This window comes from Gracilinanus agilis, chromosome 2 (assembly GCF_016433145.1).
Source record: "Gracilinanus agilis isolate LMUSP501 chromosome 2, AgileGrace, whole genome shotgun sequence".
Taxonomy (NCBI): Eukaryota; Metazoa; Chordata; class Mammalia; order Didelphimorphia; family Didelphidae; genus Gracilinanus; species Gracilinanus agilis.
In genome coordinates this window covers 360,366,952-360,385,420 of record NC_058131.1, presented here as the reverse complement: position 1 = coordinate 360,385,420, position 18,469 = coordinate 360,366,952, and positions in this window count along the sequence as shown.

Below are 18,469 nucleotides of genomic sequence, written 5' to 3'. Positions count from 1 at the left end.
AATCATGCTCAAAGGGCTATAAAAGAATGCCTGCCCTTTGATCCAGCCATACCATTGCTGGGTTTGTACCCCAAAGAGATCATAGATAAACAGACTTGTACGAAAATATTTATAGCTGCGCTTTTTGTGGTGGCAACAAACTGGAAAAGGAGGGTATGTTCTTCAATTGGGGAATGGCTAAACAAACTGTGGTATATGCGGGTGATGGAATACTATTTTGCTAAAAGGAATAATAAACTGGACGAGTTCCAGGCGAACTGGAGAGACCTCCAGGAACTGATGCAGAGCGAAAAGAGCAGAGCCAGAAGAACATTGTACACAGAGACTGACTTACTGTGGTAAAATCCAATGTAATGGGCTTCTGTACCAGCAACAATGTAATGACCCAGGACAGCTCTGAGGGATTTATGGTAAAGAACGCTACCTACATTCAGAGGAAGAACTGCAGGAAAGGAAACATATAAGAAAAGCAACTGCTTGAACGCATGGGTCGGGGTGGACATGATTGGGGATGTGGACTCGAAACTACCACACCAATGCAACCACCAACAATTTGGAAATAGGTCTTGATCAAGGACACATGACAAAACCAGTGGAAATGTACGTCGGCCATGGGTGGGAGGAGAGCGGGGGGTGAAGGGGAAAGTAGGAGCATGAATCATGTAACCATGTTAAAAATGATTATTAATAAATGTTAAAAAAAATAAATGTCAGAGCAACTTGCTAGTTCAACATCAAAAAAAAAATTTATTTCAGGACAACTTTGGGAGACCGGGAGAGAGAAGAAGTAGTTGTTCAAGGTTATCTAGCTAGTAATTGTCTGAAGAAGAATTGGCTGTTTTTATACTGACCATGCATACACACTCAAAATCCCATCTACCTCAATTCTTCTTTTCCTCAGTATGCATCTTGCTCTGTCATTCCATTGAGCCATGCCCTCTGCTGCCCTAGATCTATTGTTAAAAACACTTTCCTTCTCCTCAGGTCTCTCCATGTTACCCCCTTTCCATCATCAGAATGTCATAGAAACCTGTATCTTTCAAGAACACATTTCATCCCTTTCCACTTTCTCTAGAACTCATTGTTCCTTCTCTCATGTCCTTGCATACGCTAACCTAAGAGGAGGATTTAGCCTGCTCTGGCTTCCACAGTAACTCTCAAACTTATCCTATGATAGCATCTCTATGTTAACTCTCCTCAATTCAGTCTTTTCATTTGATTCATTATTATGACCCTATGTAGATCATTTTTGTTTGTTTGTATAAAAATTTAGTGGCTTCCAAGGCAATCTCCTTTCATTTTCAAGAATCAGGGTTCTTGGTTCACATTCTTCCTACTATCTGCTATTCTGCCATCTTCTCCTATTCATGCATTCAGACTTAGGGACTTCAATATGATATTGTGTTATTGGAAATTTGGAGGTCTTTGAACTACATTTTCCATGAGTCCACTGGCTTCCTAACTTTACACACAGGGGAATAAAATTGAGAAGCTGGGGTTCCCAGCCCTCTTTTCTTCCTATGGAGGCATATTGAAGCTGGAAACAGTGGGTGTTTGAACAACCTAAGATAACATGGCACGTGGTTTGATTTTGTTACCTTTTATTCTTTACTCCTAGTAATTACTTATAAATCTTACAAAAACCATAATATTTTTAAAGTTATCATTATATATTAATTTTATTTCTTACAATGAGTTTGTATGTATATAAATATATACACATATATGTATAGGCATACAACGTCATAGACATACAGATTATGTAAATAAATATTGTAATGAACACCCAAATAAACTAAAATTACTCAGTTCATCAACCTCCTCCACTTCAGTGAACTACCTATTCACTCTACTTCAGCCATCCCCAGGGACAATCAAACCTGATATTTTCTCTTCATTCACAGCTGTGATAATTAAAAATTCCAAGAGACTGGCTTTTGAGTACGAAAATCTATTTATTGATTAGGCTAGTTGTAATAATAAATTAGTTGATCTGTGGTCTCTCTTGGAGATCAAAGTCCCTAAAATCCTGCCTCAGGTATCCATAAATGCAGTTTTGGAAATTCATTACTCAGTCCTCCCCTGGATATCCAAAGACATATCTAATTGGTGAACAGGCAATGAGAATGTGGCCCATCAAATTTTAAATCCCTCCCAATTCCTAGAGTGATGGTTGATAATCATATTTGGTCCCATGCCCTTAATATCTAGAAGAAATTAAATTCTGTTCAGTTAGGAGTGGCCTCATCCAATGTTTCTTGATTCTGCTGCTAGCAGACCTACTTGGTTCTTATTTAATGGGCAAGCTAGGACTCATAATCTCACTTTTCTATTAATCACTCTACAAGAGGAGAAATTCCAGGATAACACATTCTTTGAAGTTCCTAGGGACAAAGGAATGAGTATAGAGATTGAGGTTTTAATCTGAATCAATTCAAAAGCCAGGAAAAGAAATACCTCAAGATATTAGAAATAAATCCTCTCACAAATCTGCTGCTTCAGTTATCTTGAATTCTAAAATTACTTTTCTTATCAAGATCACATATATTTTCATGTCTACCTCTCTTATTTCTTCAAATCTAATAAAATGCAAAATATTTGAAAGCAGGGATCACTTAGTTTTTATTTGCATCTAAGTGGCATTGTAGGTAGAGTTCCAGGTCTTAAGTTCAAATCTGTCCTTTCGGTATAGGCGAAACCAATATGGTGGCATAGTAGCAGGAGCCTTCTGAATCTCCTTCCAACCAACCATTACAAAGTGTCTCAAAGGGACAGAAATCAAAATTGGACAAGTAAAGGGACTCTCCCACTGGATGCAACATTAAAGGTAGGTAGTAAGTAGTGATCCCGGTGCTCTAAGGGGGCAAAACTGCACTAATTAAAGCTTAAGCTGATCACCCCTCCCCCACACCACCTTCCACACCAGAGTTAGAGGGAGGGTTGAGGCAATCTCTAAATTCTTGGGGTCTGGATGAAAGCACCACAGACTTAACCCTGAGGGCAGTGCAAGGCCTTGGCTGGGAGACTCAATGCTGAAGAGTGTGGAGCTTGGGCAAAAACATGCCTGGTCATAGTCAAGGCAGCAGGGGATGGAAAGATAGCCTCAGGTCAAAACACTTTAAAGTGTGTGCTACACAAAGAACATCACATATCTACCTGCCCTCACTCAGGCTTCTGATGGGGAAGGGAAGATATTACCAAGACAAAGCCCTGCAAGACAGAAGCTAAGAAAGCAATGACCACCAACATGCTGGAACCCCAATCCACTAGTGGCAAAAGGAATAAGCAACAGCAAAAAAAAAGCTCTTGACCCTAGGTAATTTCAATGGAGAAAAAGAGCAAAATACAGAAGTAACAGCAGAGTGACAAGCAGGCAAACATCCAAACTTTCAAAAAAAAATGGAAATTAGTCACAAGCTCTGGCAGAACTCAAAACAGAGTTCAAGAACCAAGTAAGAAAAATAGAAGAAAAATGGGAAGAAAAGTGGCAAAAATAAATGACAGTAATACAAAAGGGAAATAAAAGCTTAAAAGTCAAAATTGCCTATATGGAGAAAGAGACAAAGAAATCAAATGAAGTAATAAGCAAATTGGAGACCAGAATTGACCTACGGGAAGCCATGAAAAAGCAAGATACATCAAACCAAAAAGGAATATCAAAAGACCAAAGCTGAAAATCGGGCTTTAAAGACTAGTATTGGGCAAGTAGATGCTAATGATCTCATAAGACAGCAAGAATTAATAAAGCAAAAGCAAAAGAAGGTAAAACTAGAAAGAAACATGAAATATCTCATTTAAAAGACAACTGTCATGGAAAACAGATCTAGGAAAGACAATATGGAATTATGCACAAAGGGCTTTAAAAGAATGCATACCCCAAATAGATAAATAAGGAAAAATACTTGTACAAAAATATTCATAGCTGCACTTTGTGGTAGCAAAAAACTGGAAAATGAAGGGTTGTCCCTTAATTGGGGAATGGCTAAACAAATTATCATATAAGATGGTGATGAACTACTATTGTGCTATAACGATTGATGATCTGGAGTATTTCTATATGAACTGGGAGAACCTCAATGAACGTAGAGTGAAATGAGCAGAACCAGGAGAACAGTATACACAGAAAGTAAAATATTATGGAACAATCCAATGTAATGTACTTTGCTACTAATAGCAATGCATCAAACCAGGAAACTCCTGAAGGACTTGTGTGAAAGAATGCTATCCACATTAAGATGAAGAACAATGGGAGTCGAAATGCAAAAGAATAGCATGTATATATGGGTATGTGATTTGGGGTTTAGGCTTTAAAAAATTTCTCTATAGGAAAAATTAATAACATGGAATAATATGGAAATAGGTATCAAGTGATAACATTTGTACAACCCAGTGGAATTGCTTGTTAGCTCTGGGAGGGGAGAGGAAAAGCGGGGGGTGGGGGGGTGGGAGGGAAGGGGGAACAAAATGAATCATGTAAACATGGTAAAGTATTTAAAAATAAAAATTAAAAAAATTTTTTAATTAAAAAATCTGTCCTTTGACACTTGTGAGAGTCATTAAAAACATGTTCCTAGACAGCTGAATAAAGGTCCTAAGGATGTATATTTCCAAAAGAAGATTTGAGGAGAATTTGAACATTAATAATAGGTAGCATTAATGCAGGGCTTTTGACTTTTCAAAATACTTTCAAATGCAATCTCTTGCTATTATTATCCCCTAACTAGGGAAACTGAGGCAGACAGAAGTTAAGTGACATGTCCTGGCCCACACAGCTAGTGTTTAGTAGTCTGAGGCCAGATTTGAACTTAGGAAGATATCTTTCTGGTTTCAAGTCCAGTGCTTTATCCACTGTGCCATTTAGCTACCTTTTCTCATCTGTAAAATGGTGTCATAGTACTTCTATTACCTATATCATAAAGTTTTGGTGAGAAAAAGATTTTCTAAAACTCTAGAACAGTGATGGGCAAACTTTTTAAAGAGGGGGCCAAAGGAAAGGAAATGCTCATCTGTCAGTCTGTTTCTAAGGCAACTCTTTTGAAGTTTCATTGTGTTGTAGCCTACTCATTGTATTTGTCAGATTAGGAATAATATCGAGGGGCCAGATAGAATATTTCAGGGGGCCACATCTGGCCCATGGGCTGTAGTTTGCTCATCACTGCTCTAGAAAGTCTGAGCTAAATGACCTAAAGGATGAAATTTTCTGATAAGCCATTCTGTATAATGGATAGACAATTCAATTTGGAGTCAAGGCAATTCAGCTCATTCTTCAGGGCCTCAGATCTATTCCTCATCTATCCAGTGGGGACAGAAGACAAGATTCCTTTCAGATGACAATGAAACCATACATCCTGTCAAAGACAAACATATATGATCACATGCCTACAGACCATTCTGACAAGACAGAGAAAAGAAAGGCAACCTATTCCCAGAGATGTCTCTTGCTAAACCATGCCTTAGTACTTACTCTTCTGCTATAACCTCTGAAACTCAAATGGCAACTTCTGCAAGGAGTCTTTCTTAGTACTTCTCCCTCTCGATATCATCGTTGCCTTCCCTCTGAGGTTATGTACCATCTACTCTGTCTGACTATATTGTCTGTCTTTCTCTCTATATAGATATTGTGTGTCCATGTTTGTTTCATTTTTCCCCATTAGAATGTAAGCTCCCTGAGGGCAAGGACTTTTAGCTTTTTCTTTATCCTCAGAGCTTATCATAGTACAGGAACTATGGTACAATACAATACAATACAATAAACATTTATTAAGTGTCAACTATGTACTAGGCATTATGCCAAGCATCAGGGACACATATAAGAAAAATAAAGCCAGTCCCTGCTCTCCAGAGGATGACAACCTTACAGGGAGGATAATACACAAAAAGAAGTCAGTAGGGGATGGGTGGGATGGGCAGAGAAGGGACTCAGCTCAGGGGTCATGATGACAGTAGGATCAAATGTTCAGTAAGCACTTAATAAAGGCATGTTGATTGACTGGTTAAGAGACTTCTCATAATATTGCCACAACCAGGTGAGCTACCTTTTGCCATTTTCCAGAATCTGCCCACTTTCTGATAGCTTAAAAAACCAGGAAACTATAATCAATTTCTGCCATCTTCAGCAGCTTCCTGATGATGTTAAGTGCTGTGATGAAATTTCTCTTTCCCTCCCAGTTCCACAGCATCCAAAGTTAGTGACTCAGATTGGGGTCATGAAAATTAGAAGTATTGCACATCGAATTTTATGTTAGTGGATATGAGTTTAGATTCCAGCTCTGTTACTTAGTGGTTGTACAACTTTGGGCAAATTTCTGGTCCTTGTTGGATCTCAGTTGCCTATGTGTAAAATGAGAAAGTTTTAATAAGTGACCTCTGAGGATTTTCCCAGTTATGTCTATAATCCTACATCTTTAGGGACTCCAGTTGCTGTGGTATGAAGGAAACCAAACTTGACAAGGAGTCAGGACACTAGGGGTCTATTCTAGGATCTGTTGTATGAACTTAGAAAAGTCACTTTTTTTGTCTGGGCCTCAGTTTTCACATATGGAAGACAATGGAGTTAGAGCTGAATAATGGGAGACTAGATCAGGACAGGATCTTAGGATTTGTCTTTTTGTTGTTGTTGTTGGTGGTGGTGGTGGTGGTGTTCATCATTCATTTTCAAAGAGGTCCAACAACATCTTGGGGTGATGTCAACTTGTATCCGATTAAATTTAAATGAGGCAGAGGTATACAAAGTTGTCATATAACTTAATAAGAATGCACAGGATTTGGAATAAGGCCTTTTGACTATAAACCTCGTGCTTTCCCGACTGTACCAGATAACTTAGCAAAGGTTATATAAGCAATCATGGGCAGTGTTGTAGAATGTTGTAGAATGGATTCTCCTTTGGGCAGTAGATGGCCTCTATGGCCTTAGGACTTATCTAATTCAACCCTTACATTTTATAATTGAGAGGAGAACACAGAATTGGTGGCAGATATGGGTAGAGAAAACAGATTTCCTCTCCCCAGTCTTAAAGGATGAGATTTGGAGTCAGAAAACGGGGAACAAATCATAAAAGTTATATTATTTTCTAAGTTTGTCCTTGGGCAAGTCATATTCTCTCTCTGGGTCTCAGTTTCCTCAACTACAAAATGATAGGGTTGTATTACATGAGCCCTAGGATTTTGTCCAGCTGGAAATCTTCCCTAAATTCTGTTTGTGAAGAACAAATTAATGAGTTTTTCCTGTATAAATTTACAAATTTTCTACTAAATAATCTTGCTCCTCTGAGTCATAATATATTGTGCTAGGAGTGCATTTCTATGCGTAAGAAGTACAATTTTCTGCCAAAGCAGGCAGTCTTTTCCCTCAGTAGGAACATCATTGCACCTGCATATGGGCCTCACCTGCCCTTAAATACCATGCTGTCTCTGTTATTGATTAATCCTACCTGCTTTCATCCTAGAAGCCCCAGGAATCCTGATGTAATTCACAGTGGTGATACAGGAGAAAAAATGAAATCTCCAGTTAATTCCAAATATATTGAGAAGCTTACATGGATAATAAATTTATCAGTCTTCTATAATTACTGAGCAATAAATGGATGGATGTAATTGAAGCCAGGAAGCAATATGTATCAGAAATTCTTAATCCATACCTGTACAATTTCCATCTTAAAAGTTTTGGTGTAATAAACCATAATTACAATTATTTTCCCTAATAAAGATTTTCTCTATGAGACTTCAAAGTTTCAAAGAATCTTTCCCTCAATAATCAGTTTAAATATATTGCCATTTTACTAAGAAAAAATCCGAGGCTCAGAAAGGAACTTGCAAAAATGTATATATGTAGTAGTAGTGGTAATAGTAGTAGTAGTAGTAGTAGTAGTAGTAGTAGTGTGAGGTAGTGTGCTATAATAGCTGTATGACACTGCACCTCTGTTTGCCTCAGTTTCCTCATCTATGGGATGAAGATAATAATAGCATCTACCACTCAGGGATCTTTTGAAGAATAAATGAAATAATAATTGGAAAACAGTACAGTGTCTGGAACATAGGAAGCACTATATGTTAGATAGTAGTAGTAGTAATAGTGGTAATAGGAACTCACATTATATGGTACTTTAAGGTTTACAGGAGATTTTCTTCGCTCACTCTTTGAGGTAATAATAACAGCTCATATTTCTACATCACAATGAAGTTTAGAAAGCTTTTTACAAAAGCAGTTTCACTTGATCCTTGCCACAATCCTGTAGTGGAGACCACTGCTACGATAACTCCAGTTTTACATCTGAGGAAACAAACTGAGTGATTTTAAGTGATTTTAAGTGACTTTTCCAAAATTACAAAGCCAGTAAGTCTTCAAAGTAGGATTCCCAGACAAATGTTCTGATCTTGATTCTGGCATTACTTTCTCTATACTGCACTAACACCAGTAGCCAAAAGCACCATGCAAGGCCATTGTCCCTTTCTCTTAGCTTTCACATGCACAAACACAGTTGTAAGTCAAAATCAGATTTTGAAGGTCCCATGTTAGCTTTTCACAATTTGGCCCCCTGATGGCTACAGAACTTCTTTTGTTTCTCCCTCTCTATGGGACCCCATGCCCTGATGTTTTCTGGCTTCCTAAACTATTATTCAGACTTCCTCTTGAATTCTCTGTCCTATTAAAATGTCCTATTAAAATGTACCTGTTTTATACCTCATTCCTTGGTTACCCTTCTTTCTGTGTGAAAATGGATAATCAATCTATCAATAAATATTTGGTAAGTACCCTCTATGTGCCAGGCACTGTACTAAGTGCTGGGGATACAAAAAGAAACAAAAGTCAGTCCTTGTTCCAAGTTGCTTACAATCTTACAATCTAATGCTTACAATCTAATAGAGGAAAGAACATGAAAATAAATATATACAAAACAAGCTGTATAGAAGATAATTAGGAAATAATATGCAGAGGGAAGGCACTAGAATTAAGAGGGAATGAAGATTTTCTGTAAAATATAGGCTCTTGGGTAGGACTTAAAAGAAGCTGGAGAAATCATAAGGCAGAGTTAAGGGGGTGGAGCATTCCAGGAAAGGGGAATAATCAGAGAAAATGCCCAGAACTAAGAGACTGAATGTTTTGTGCATGAAACAGCCAGAAAGTCAGTGTCATTGGAACAAAGAATATATGGTGGGGAGTAAAGTGAAAAAAAAAACTTGAAAAGTAGGTAGAGGTTTGATTTTTAAGAGCTTTGAATGCAGAACATAGTATTTTGTATTTAAGTCTAGAGGAAATAGGGAGCCATTGGGGTTTATTAGGGGTGGGGTTTGATATAATCAGGATTGTGTTTTAAGAAAACCACTTGGATGTCAATGGAGGTTGGATTGGAGTAGAGAGAAACTTGAGACAGGCATATCCACCAGAAGCTAACAAAGTAGTCCCCATGTGATGTGGTGAGAGTCTGTGGCAGAGTGGTAGCAATGTCATAGAAGAGAATGGAACATATTCAAGAAATATTAGAAAGATGAAATTGATATGAACTTGGCAACAAATTAGATAAGGGGTTTGGGGAAGGTCTACTGAGGAGTCCAGGATGACTACCAGGTTGTCAGCCTGAGAGAATGATGTTGTTCTCTACAAGAATAGGGAAAGTAGAGGAGGAGAGGGTTTAAGAATAAAGTTCAGCTTGGTTCAAGTTGAGTTTAAAATGTCTACTAGATATCTAGTTTCAGATGTCTGTGAATCAGTGGGAAATTGGAGATTGGAGGTTAGCAGAGGGTTCGAGGTAGGAGAGATCAAATTGAGTTATTTAAATCAGCATAGAGATAGTTAAATCCATGGGAGCTAATGAGATCATTAAGTAAAGTGGGGTAGAGGGAAAAGAGAGCCCAGGATAGAACCCTGATGGGGTCCTTTTGGTTAGAGGCTGTGTTCTAGAGGAAGATACAGCAAAGGAGACTGAGGAATGATCAAAGAGATAGGAAGAGAACTAGGAGAAATAATCTATAGAAAAGAGAGTATTGAGGAGAGAGTCATCAACAGTGTCATAACCTGCAAAGAAGACAGGGAAAATGAGGCCTGAGAAAAGATCATTGGATTTGGCAACTTAAAGATTATTAATTACTTTGGAGAGATTAGTTTAAGGTCTATAATTAGGTCTCCTGATAAAGCGTTCATAGTTAATGTGTTACCCTCCACAATTAATGGAATAAATTTACTTCATTAAGGCACAGGGTTACATAAGACCCTTAAGAAACATTATGAATGCTGAAAATTTCAGGCATCACGTAATATTTAAGGGTGATAAGAAACTGCTGAGTAGCCCTCATCAACTATTCTAGCACAAGGTGGCAAGAAGGATGGATGTAAAGTTGGGGGACAATATTTCTTTTCTTAATCTCCTGTGTGACCTTGAATAAGTCATTTTCTCTCCTTTGATTTTTATTTTCCAATCTTGAAAATGAGGAAATTGAATTAGATGATCTCCAAGGTACCTCCCAGATCTAATGGTCTCTGTATAGGAACTACTCAGAGTTCATAGTAGAAGAATGCCCTTTAGACTTGAACTGAGGAGACCAACTGTGACATGTCTCCTGTAAGGTCACTTAACTTCTCTCAGATTCCTCATTTATAAAATGAATATATACAAAATTTTATTGCCTAAAGTGAAATAATATTATACTATCTTGTAGAGATTATATCTAGCGTTTATCCAACAGAAGTTTGCAAAGCCCTTTACAAATATGATCTCATCTGATCCTCAGAAGAAGCTAGGGAAGTAGGTTTGTTATTATTTCCATTTTTCAAATGAGGAAACTGAGGTAGATAGCAATTAAATAATTTGTGCAAGGTAACATAGCTAGTAAGTATATTAAATTGTATTTGAGTTGTTCTTTCTGACTCCAGGTCCCTTCTCAATCTGTGGCACCTTCTTACCAAAATAAAATGAGTACACAACTAATGAGAACATGGCTTATGGATGGACACAGGGACTTCTGTAGTAAATTTGAGGGCCTATAAAAGAATATATTGCCAGCAAGAGCCCCATCAAGTGGCTAGCCTGCTAAGTCAAAACCTTCATTTTGCTTTTTCTTATAAGACATGCTTCTCCCAGTTACTTCTCCCCCTTATTTATTCCCTGGCTTCCCACTATTTCTTTCAGCTACCAGTTTCCAGTTTCTTAAATGATACAGCAGTTGTTCTGTCAGAACCAGCACAATTCTATAACCTACCCTGCTGTGTGTATACTGCCACAATATGATAGCTGAGCCACTGTAATAAGGTCTGAATTACAAACTAGAAGAAATATCCCTGCCCTTGTTAACTAGAGCAGGAGACTCCAAAGTAGGAACTGGGGTCTTGGTAAGTCAAGAAAGGGGTGACTTGATCCCAAGGGGAGGATTGATCATCAGTCAGAAGCTTGGAAGAGGAGTCACGTCCCTTTCTCTCTCCATCCTTCCCCCCCCCCCAAAAAAAAAAAAAAACAACTATGCCTGATTGTAGTTCTGTCTCTAACAAATTACTCAGCTCCTTCAATACCACAATACCACTCTCTCCATTGGTGAGAGACCAATGGTCTTCCCATGAATACTATGCCTCTTTGTAGATTATAACCATTCTTGACTCCTCCTGACCAAATCACTTGGACTTAGTGCTGAGGGGGCTCTTGGGCATTGTGGTAACCTAGCAATAACCTAATTAGTCACTGAGCAGGAAGAACTAATGACTCAGTGGACCTTTAAAAAGGGAATTTTTCTCTCACTCTGTCTCTGAGTTCTTCCCATCTTTGAATCACTTCGGAACTGTTTTCAGTAGCTTTCTAAGGGTCATGGGAAAAGGGCAACTCACTCCGGGCACCATGAAGCCATGAATACATGACACTGATGTCTACGCTAAGGGTGGATTCTGGGTTTGGGACTATTTGTTCTCTATTCTTTCCTACCTTAATATTAATTGCAAGTTGCATATATCCAAAATTAAAGGCCACTTTGGGAATTTGAGTAATTCAATAGTATTGGATCTTTTGGTCCAAAGTAACTGGGAGTAGGGGAAGTAGTCCCTGACAGCTACTCTAACACCTTTGGAGAAGAAAGTCACTGACAAGAGAATGAATACAGTCCCTGTCTTGTTTTGCCAAAACACATTTAGCTTAAGGGGAATAGTGCAGACTGGAGTTGAAATATGGAATTCGATAGCCCCACAACATGCTTCATATTTCTATATTTAATAATCAACTTCCAGCAAAACTGAAAGAGTAATAATGTTACTAATTGTTTAAATTGCATCAATGTACACTGTGAATCTCTTTTAATATTTTTGTCTGAAGGAAATAAGTCTCATAACTGATTTATATTGTTAATGAAATACCTCTCTGCTCTTGATTTTGAATATATCCAAGACATGAGCCAAAGCCTATTCATTAAGCAATTTTCCCCTGGGGCATTATAATGGGGAATATAGCAAGCCAAAGGGAATAGGAAAGGGATTCTGATGCTACTTCTAGGTGGTCAGACTTTCCCAGAACTGAATCAGGTCTAAACTACATATATGAGACCAAAGCAGAGACCTTTAGTAGATATGGAGTTCATAAAGTTTGCTTTGTCATCTCAAAGTTCAGGAAGCCTGTCCATGATTAACTACACACATAAAGTCAGGTGGAAACAAAATGGTAAACGCTATGCCAGTGATGGCAAACCTATGGCACAGGTGCCAAAGATGGCATGCAGAGCACTCTCTGACGGCACTTGGTCACCTCCCTCCCCACCCCACCTCCAGAGTTAATTACTAGAAAGGCAGAAGGATTCAGGTAGGTTCCCCTAGCTCTCTCCACTGTGCCTGATAACATTTTTTCATCACCCAAGCCTCCACCCAGCAGCCCAATGGGAATGCATAGCAGCTAAGGTGGATGGCTCACAGGTGATAGAGCTGGATGGGAGCAGAGTGCTCAAGCCACTCCCCACCCCCTCTCTACACTTGCTGAGGACATTCCTCACTTCACCTGCCCTTCTACCCAGCAGCACAATGGGAGTGCTTCCTCTTCCTTCTGTGTGGGGCAAAGGGGAGGAGGGTGAGGAGCAGCCAGTATGTGGTCTGGGGAGGGGCACAGAACACAGTCTGGGGGGGGGCATGGCACTTGGTCTAGGGGGTGGGAGTGGGGCCTGGCACTCTGTCTCTAAAAGGTTCACTATCACTGCTCTATGCTATACTAAAGAGAGTTAAACATCTAGTTAAATAGTTTATCTTAATTTTTGTAATGTTTTGAGTACATTATTATATGTCATTCGTTATGTTTTTAGATTTTTCCAAATTAACAAATATTAATTTTCTCACCTTCCTATCCTCTCTACCCCAGGGATGAGATGGAAGAAAGGAAAAGAAAGCCACATAAGTTTTATACAAAGCTGTTTCCTCACAATAAATTCATGAGGTAATCAATGCAAATACCATTTAACTCTATTATACTAAAACAAGTCTTCCATGTGACTGGAACATTTTATCAGGAAATTGTTTCCCTTTTGAAGGGAAGGAGTGAATCTGGTCTAATGTACTTAAGAGAGGGCTGGCAACTAACAGGCTCAAAGGGAAAGGACACTTTTGGGTGAGTGGGTAGAGTTGAAGATGAAGGGGATGGGGGTTCATGGTCTAAGACAAAGTTCAAACAGGTAAACAGAAAGTCAGGGCAAGTTCAAAGTTGGGAGTTCCCAGAGACAAAAGATCCAAAGGGCTAGACAGGAAATCATAGTCTGAGTCTGAGAACAAGAAACCCAAAGTCACAGAGAAGACATATAGAGAGAAGTCAAGAAAACATCATGGAGAGGAGGAGAGAATGAAAAGCCAGTAATGACTGAGAAATTTTTCACACAGGAAATCAGTCCAAGGAAGGGAATATACAATCCTCACCTCATTTAATAGTTATAATATGCCAATCTTGGCATATTACATATACAATCCTCCCCTCATTTAATAGTTATAATATGCCAATCTTGGGTCTGCTGTAGAAAGAGATAGACACATTTGAAGTTTACTTTTTGTAATACCCACATCTATGATTTATTGGTATAAAGAAATAAACCTTGATTTGTGTTTAGAATGACACTGATAAAACATATTTATTTATATATTTCAATAAGTCTATAAATAGTGAGAGATCTAAGCACAACATCCTTTCATTTTAGAAATGCATGGAATAATAGCAATATTGAATAACTTAATAAAAAATACTTTATATAATGTCAAAATTATTAAGGGAATTATATAGACTACAAGAATCAAAATTACTTTTCATATTTATAGATCTATCCTGTATTCCTCTCCCTCAAGGTTAGGGAGATGTTCAATATTGCATATTGATTCCAAGGCAGAAAAGCAGTAAGGGCTAGACAATAGAGGTTAAGTGACTTGCCCAGGGTCCCATAGCTAGGAAGTGTCTGAGGCCAGATTTGAACCCCAAACTTCCCATCTCTGGGCCTGGCTTGCAATCCAGAGAGCTACCTACCTGCCCCCTTCACTACATATTAAGTGTTCTTTCCATCTAGACTAGCTGATATGCACCCAGAGAAGCACAATCAAAATGGCAAGAGGATGGAAGGGTATACAAGGACAAATGGAATACAAGGATCTTTGGAAGAAATTGGAAATGTTTAGGCTAGAGAAGAGAAGAGAAGATTGAGGAATCACATGATCACTGGGAGAGAGATTAGATGTTTTCAATTTGCCCACAAATTAAATAGAGGAGTAATGAGGGAAGAGTGCAGAGAACCAGCTTGCAACACAAGGAAAAGGAAAGCTTTCTAACAGTCCAAGTTATCCTAAACTGTAATAAGCTGCTTCAAGAAATGAGTTCATTATTACTAGTGGTATTTATGAGAAGACCAGGTGACTACCTGTCAGAAATATTGTAAAGGAGAAATATGGTGTAGTTGTTAAAAATTCTGTACTTGGAGTCAGGAAGTCCCAAACTCAAATGCTACCTCAGTTATTTACAATATATGTAGTTATGACAAAGTTGCTTAACCTATATTGGGCCTCATTTTTCTCATTTATAAAATGAGCTGTTTGGATTTATGCTTTCCAAGGTCATTTCCAGTTCTTACTCTAAGATCCTGTTTCATTTTATATATGTGCATAAATATTATATATGTATATGAATTATTAGAGCAGAATTATATTCAGTTATGGCTATCCTAGAGGACATCTGAGTTTCCTTCCATCTCTGAGACTGAATTTTTATTTTCATATACTCTCGTCCCTTTCAGTGTTCACACAAGGGGGAAGTCCCTCTTGTCTGCTTCAACACAAATTACTCGGAATTATTCTTTGCTTTGCTTTTATCCTTCATGCATCTTCTCATTCCTTTAGGCCAAATGTCATCCTTTTTTAGAATTCTGCAGGCAATTTTCAATAGAACACAGTGAAAGATAAACTATTATCCTGGAACAAAAAGCGCTTCACCTGACTGACCTCCCAGCTTAGATCAACACGTGCACTCAGATAACACCTGCAAAGGTCATAGACATTAAATCTTAAATTGTGTGCTCTGACACTATCCTAAGCAAGCAAAAAATGTTTGTCTCGGTTGCTATAGCAATGGGATAAATTTTGGCTAAGATTTTGTATCTTCTAGTTTCCACAGTTTTCTTGCCAACATTTAATTAAACACATATTTGATAGTTATATGACTTCTCTTTTCCAGCTAATTCAATGAGTATCAATGTAGCATAGTAGAAAGAATAATGGGCAAAGAATCAGGAAACCTGGGTTCTAGTTCTGATTCTTCTACTTATTAGCTGGGCAAGTCACCTTGGACAAGAAACTTTATGTGGGTAGGCTCCAGTTTCTCCCTCCATCAAATGAGAGGGGAATAGGACTCAGTCAGGTGCTTCTGAAATGTGTTTTTGAATTCTAAGATTCTTTGGAACAAATGGGTCATGAGGCAGTACTTGGATTAGTTTACAATTCCTTTGGAGTCATCTCCACCCAGAAGAGTTCTAGAACTTCAAACATTTTTTTTTCCATGAGATTCTTTTTGGAATCAACTTTCTGGCCAGATAATACCCCTGAATATAGATCTCCAGTTCCCTCTTGCCTAGGACAAGCCTCCAGGGTGCACAATGAATAGTCAAAATACTTAAGCCACTATTAGTTAATATGAAAATCTCATCCATTCCTAGGATCATTCTTTGAGACACTGAGTCCCAAATCAGCATCTATACATAATCAGAGGTCTAAACGAAGGGTCTGCAAATTACTGAAAATACTGTTAGCAAAGGGGATATAAAACTGTATCATCCAGGTCAAACATGATCAAAAGAGAAGAATGTCTGAACACTTGAGAACAATGGCTAGCAGATGGACAGAATGGACAAATAAAATATTCATTGAAGACTATTCTATTCACCATATCTCTAAATCTATAACTTAATCTCTGTAGGAAATCTCCTCTACCAAGGTAGATCTGTAGTTGCTCTACAGAGTTAGTCTTGCCTAGGAGCAATGAAGAGTTAAATGACTTGCACAAGGTTTTCCAGCCAATATCTTTCCTGGGATTTAATCCAAGTCTTCCTGTCTTCAAAGACTGACCTCTATGCTGCCTTTCCATTGGTATTCATGGGATATTCACAGAACCTAAGGAGGCTTTTAGCACATTGGGTGGACAACTTTCTAGGTAAGTTATGCAAAAAGACATAATACTGAAGATGAGATGTCATGGGAGGGCAAGGTTATCATCTGCACCTGGAGATTAGGTACTTCTATCAAGGACATCATGTTAAATCAGCAAGCACTTATTTAATACCTACTATGTACTCAGTACTCTGCTAAGCACTAGGGATATGAAGAAATACAAAAACTGTCCCTGCTCTCAAGGAGTTCATAGTCTAATCATCACAGAGCCCTTTAACCATTAAAGTATTGGTTGATGACAATCACATTAGAAGCTTTTGAAAAATAAATAGGATGCTTTAAAATTTTGTCCTTTCTAATTAATTCTCTCAGAATGAATCTACCCCCATCTACCAGATTGCAAAGAAAATTAGCCCAGTGTTCTGTGGGTGAGTGCAAGACTGAATGGCACTAAATACCTTTCTACAGCTTCCTTAACACCTTCCAACATGCAACCCACAGGGACTGACAGAAGCTGGAGGACAGTGGAGGATTGGCATTTAAGCATGTGGCACCCCTGGCTCTCTTATTAAGATCAGAAACTTGAGTCCAATTGCTTCTAGACTAATGCCCAGCCATTTGCCAGCTGCGTAGCTCACACTTAAGCATTGATGCCAACTCAGACATTCTTTTTGCAAAGTTGTTAAACAAGTGTGGGAGTAAGAGAGACAATGCCAAATCCAAAAGATGGTAGTTTTTCACAGGAATTCTAGTGTCTGCAATTCCATATCTGCTCTGCATTTTATAATATAATTGCAAAGCCCTTCCTAATTGGGATAATTGCCCTCTCTCTAATCAAGATTGAGAACAAAGATCAAAGCCAAACTGGACCTACTCCTCCCTGCCTAGCAGGCCAGTATGCTTATCATTCTGAGGTGCCTCCATGAAGAAGATTTTAGGGATTAGAGATATCTTATGTAATATAATTAAAGGACAGGAGCAAGGTTTAGAACAGATACAAAGTCAGTGGATTGTTTATCTTGCCCAAGAATCTTGGCCTTGAGAAGAGTCAGCCACTCAATAGTCCCTGTAGCAAATGCTTAAAAAATATTTCTCACCCACCCCCACTTCCTAAGTATTATGGAGAAAGAAATACAGGTACATGTAAATATAATCAAATACAATGCACTTTAAAAGGCATAGCAATATCATACAGTTCAACATTTAGTAAGTGATTACTTTGAATGAATGAAAAACCATCTACATGAAAAATCATTCATTACAGACATATAATGTGCAAAGCACTGGACATGGAAATTAAAAAGTAAGTTAGTGGTTTGAATGCATTCACATTCTGCTGGAGAAGATAAAATATATAGGAGATTTCAACTGTAAGTCAGATGGAAAGACCCAGTGGTTTTTAGGGTACATCATAATGAGTCTCCTTCATTAAAGAAACAATGAGGTGTGTAGTGAATAAAAAAAAATACTATGTGACCCTGGCCAAGTCACCTGATTCCATAATATTCTAAGCAAATCTTTTAACCCTAAACATAATTTGCAGAGAAGGCATCAACCTGCCTTGGAGTTTTGTCATCCAGGGAAATTCCCTACATAGATGAGATTACCAGTTTACTCCTCCCTGACCCTTTATCAGTTTCAGATGTTGAACCATTTGAGGATACCAAAGGTCTTCAGTAAATGTGGCTGCTAAAGAGGCAAGAGCTACAGCAGCTACAGGAGCAGTCACTAGGTTGCACACTCTACAAGAGGTGCTTCCCTATCTTAAAGTGATTTTCTTAATCTCTCCCTCTGTCTAGCCTGATGGGAGAGAGCAGGGTTTCTCAGTGGATCAGAGAACTGATAGGTTCAGTGAGCAGGGAGCCAGAGTATCACGAGCAGTTGTAA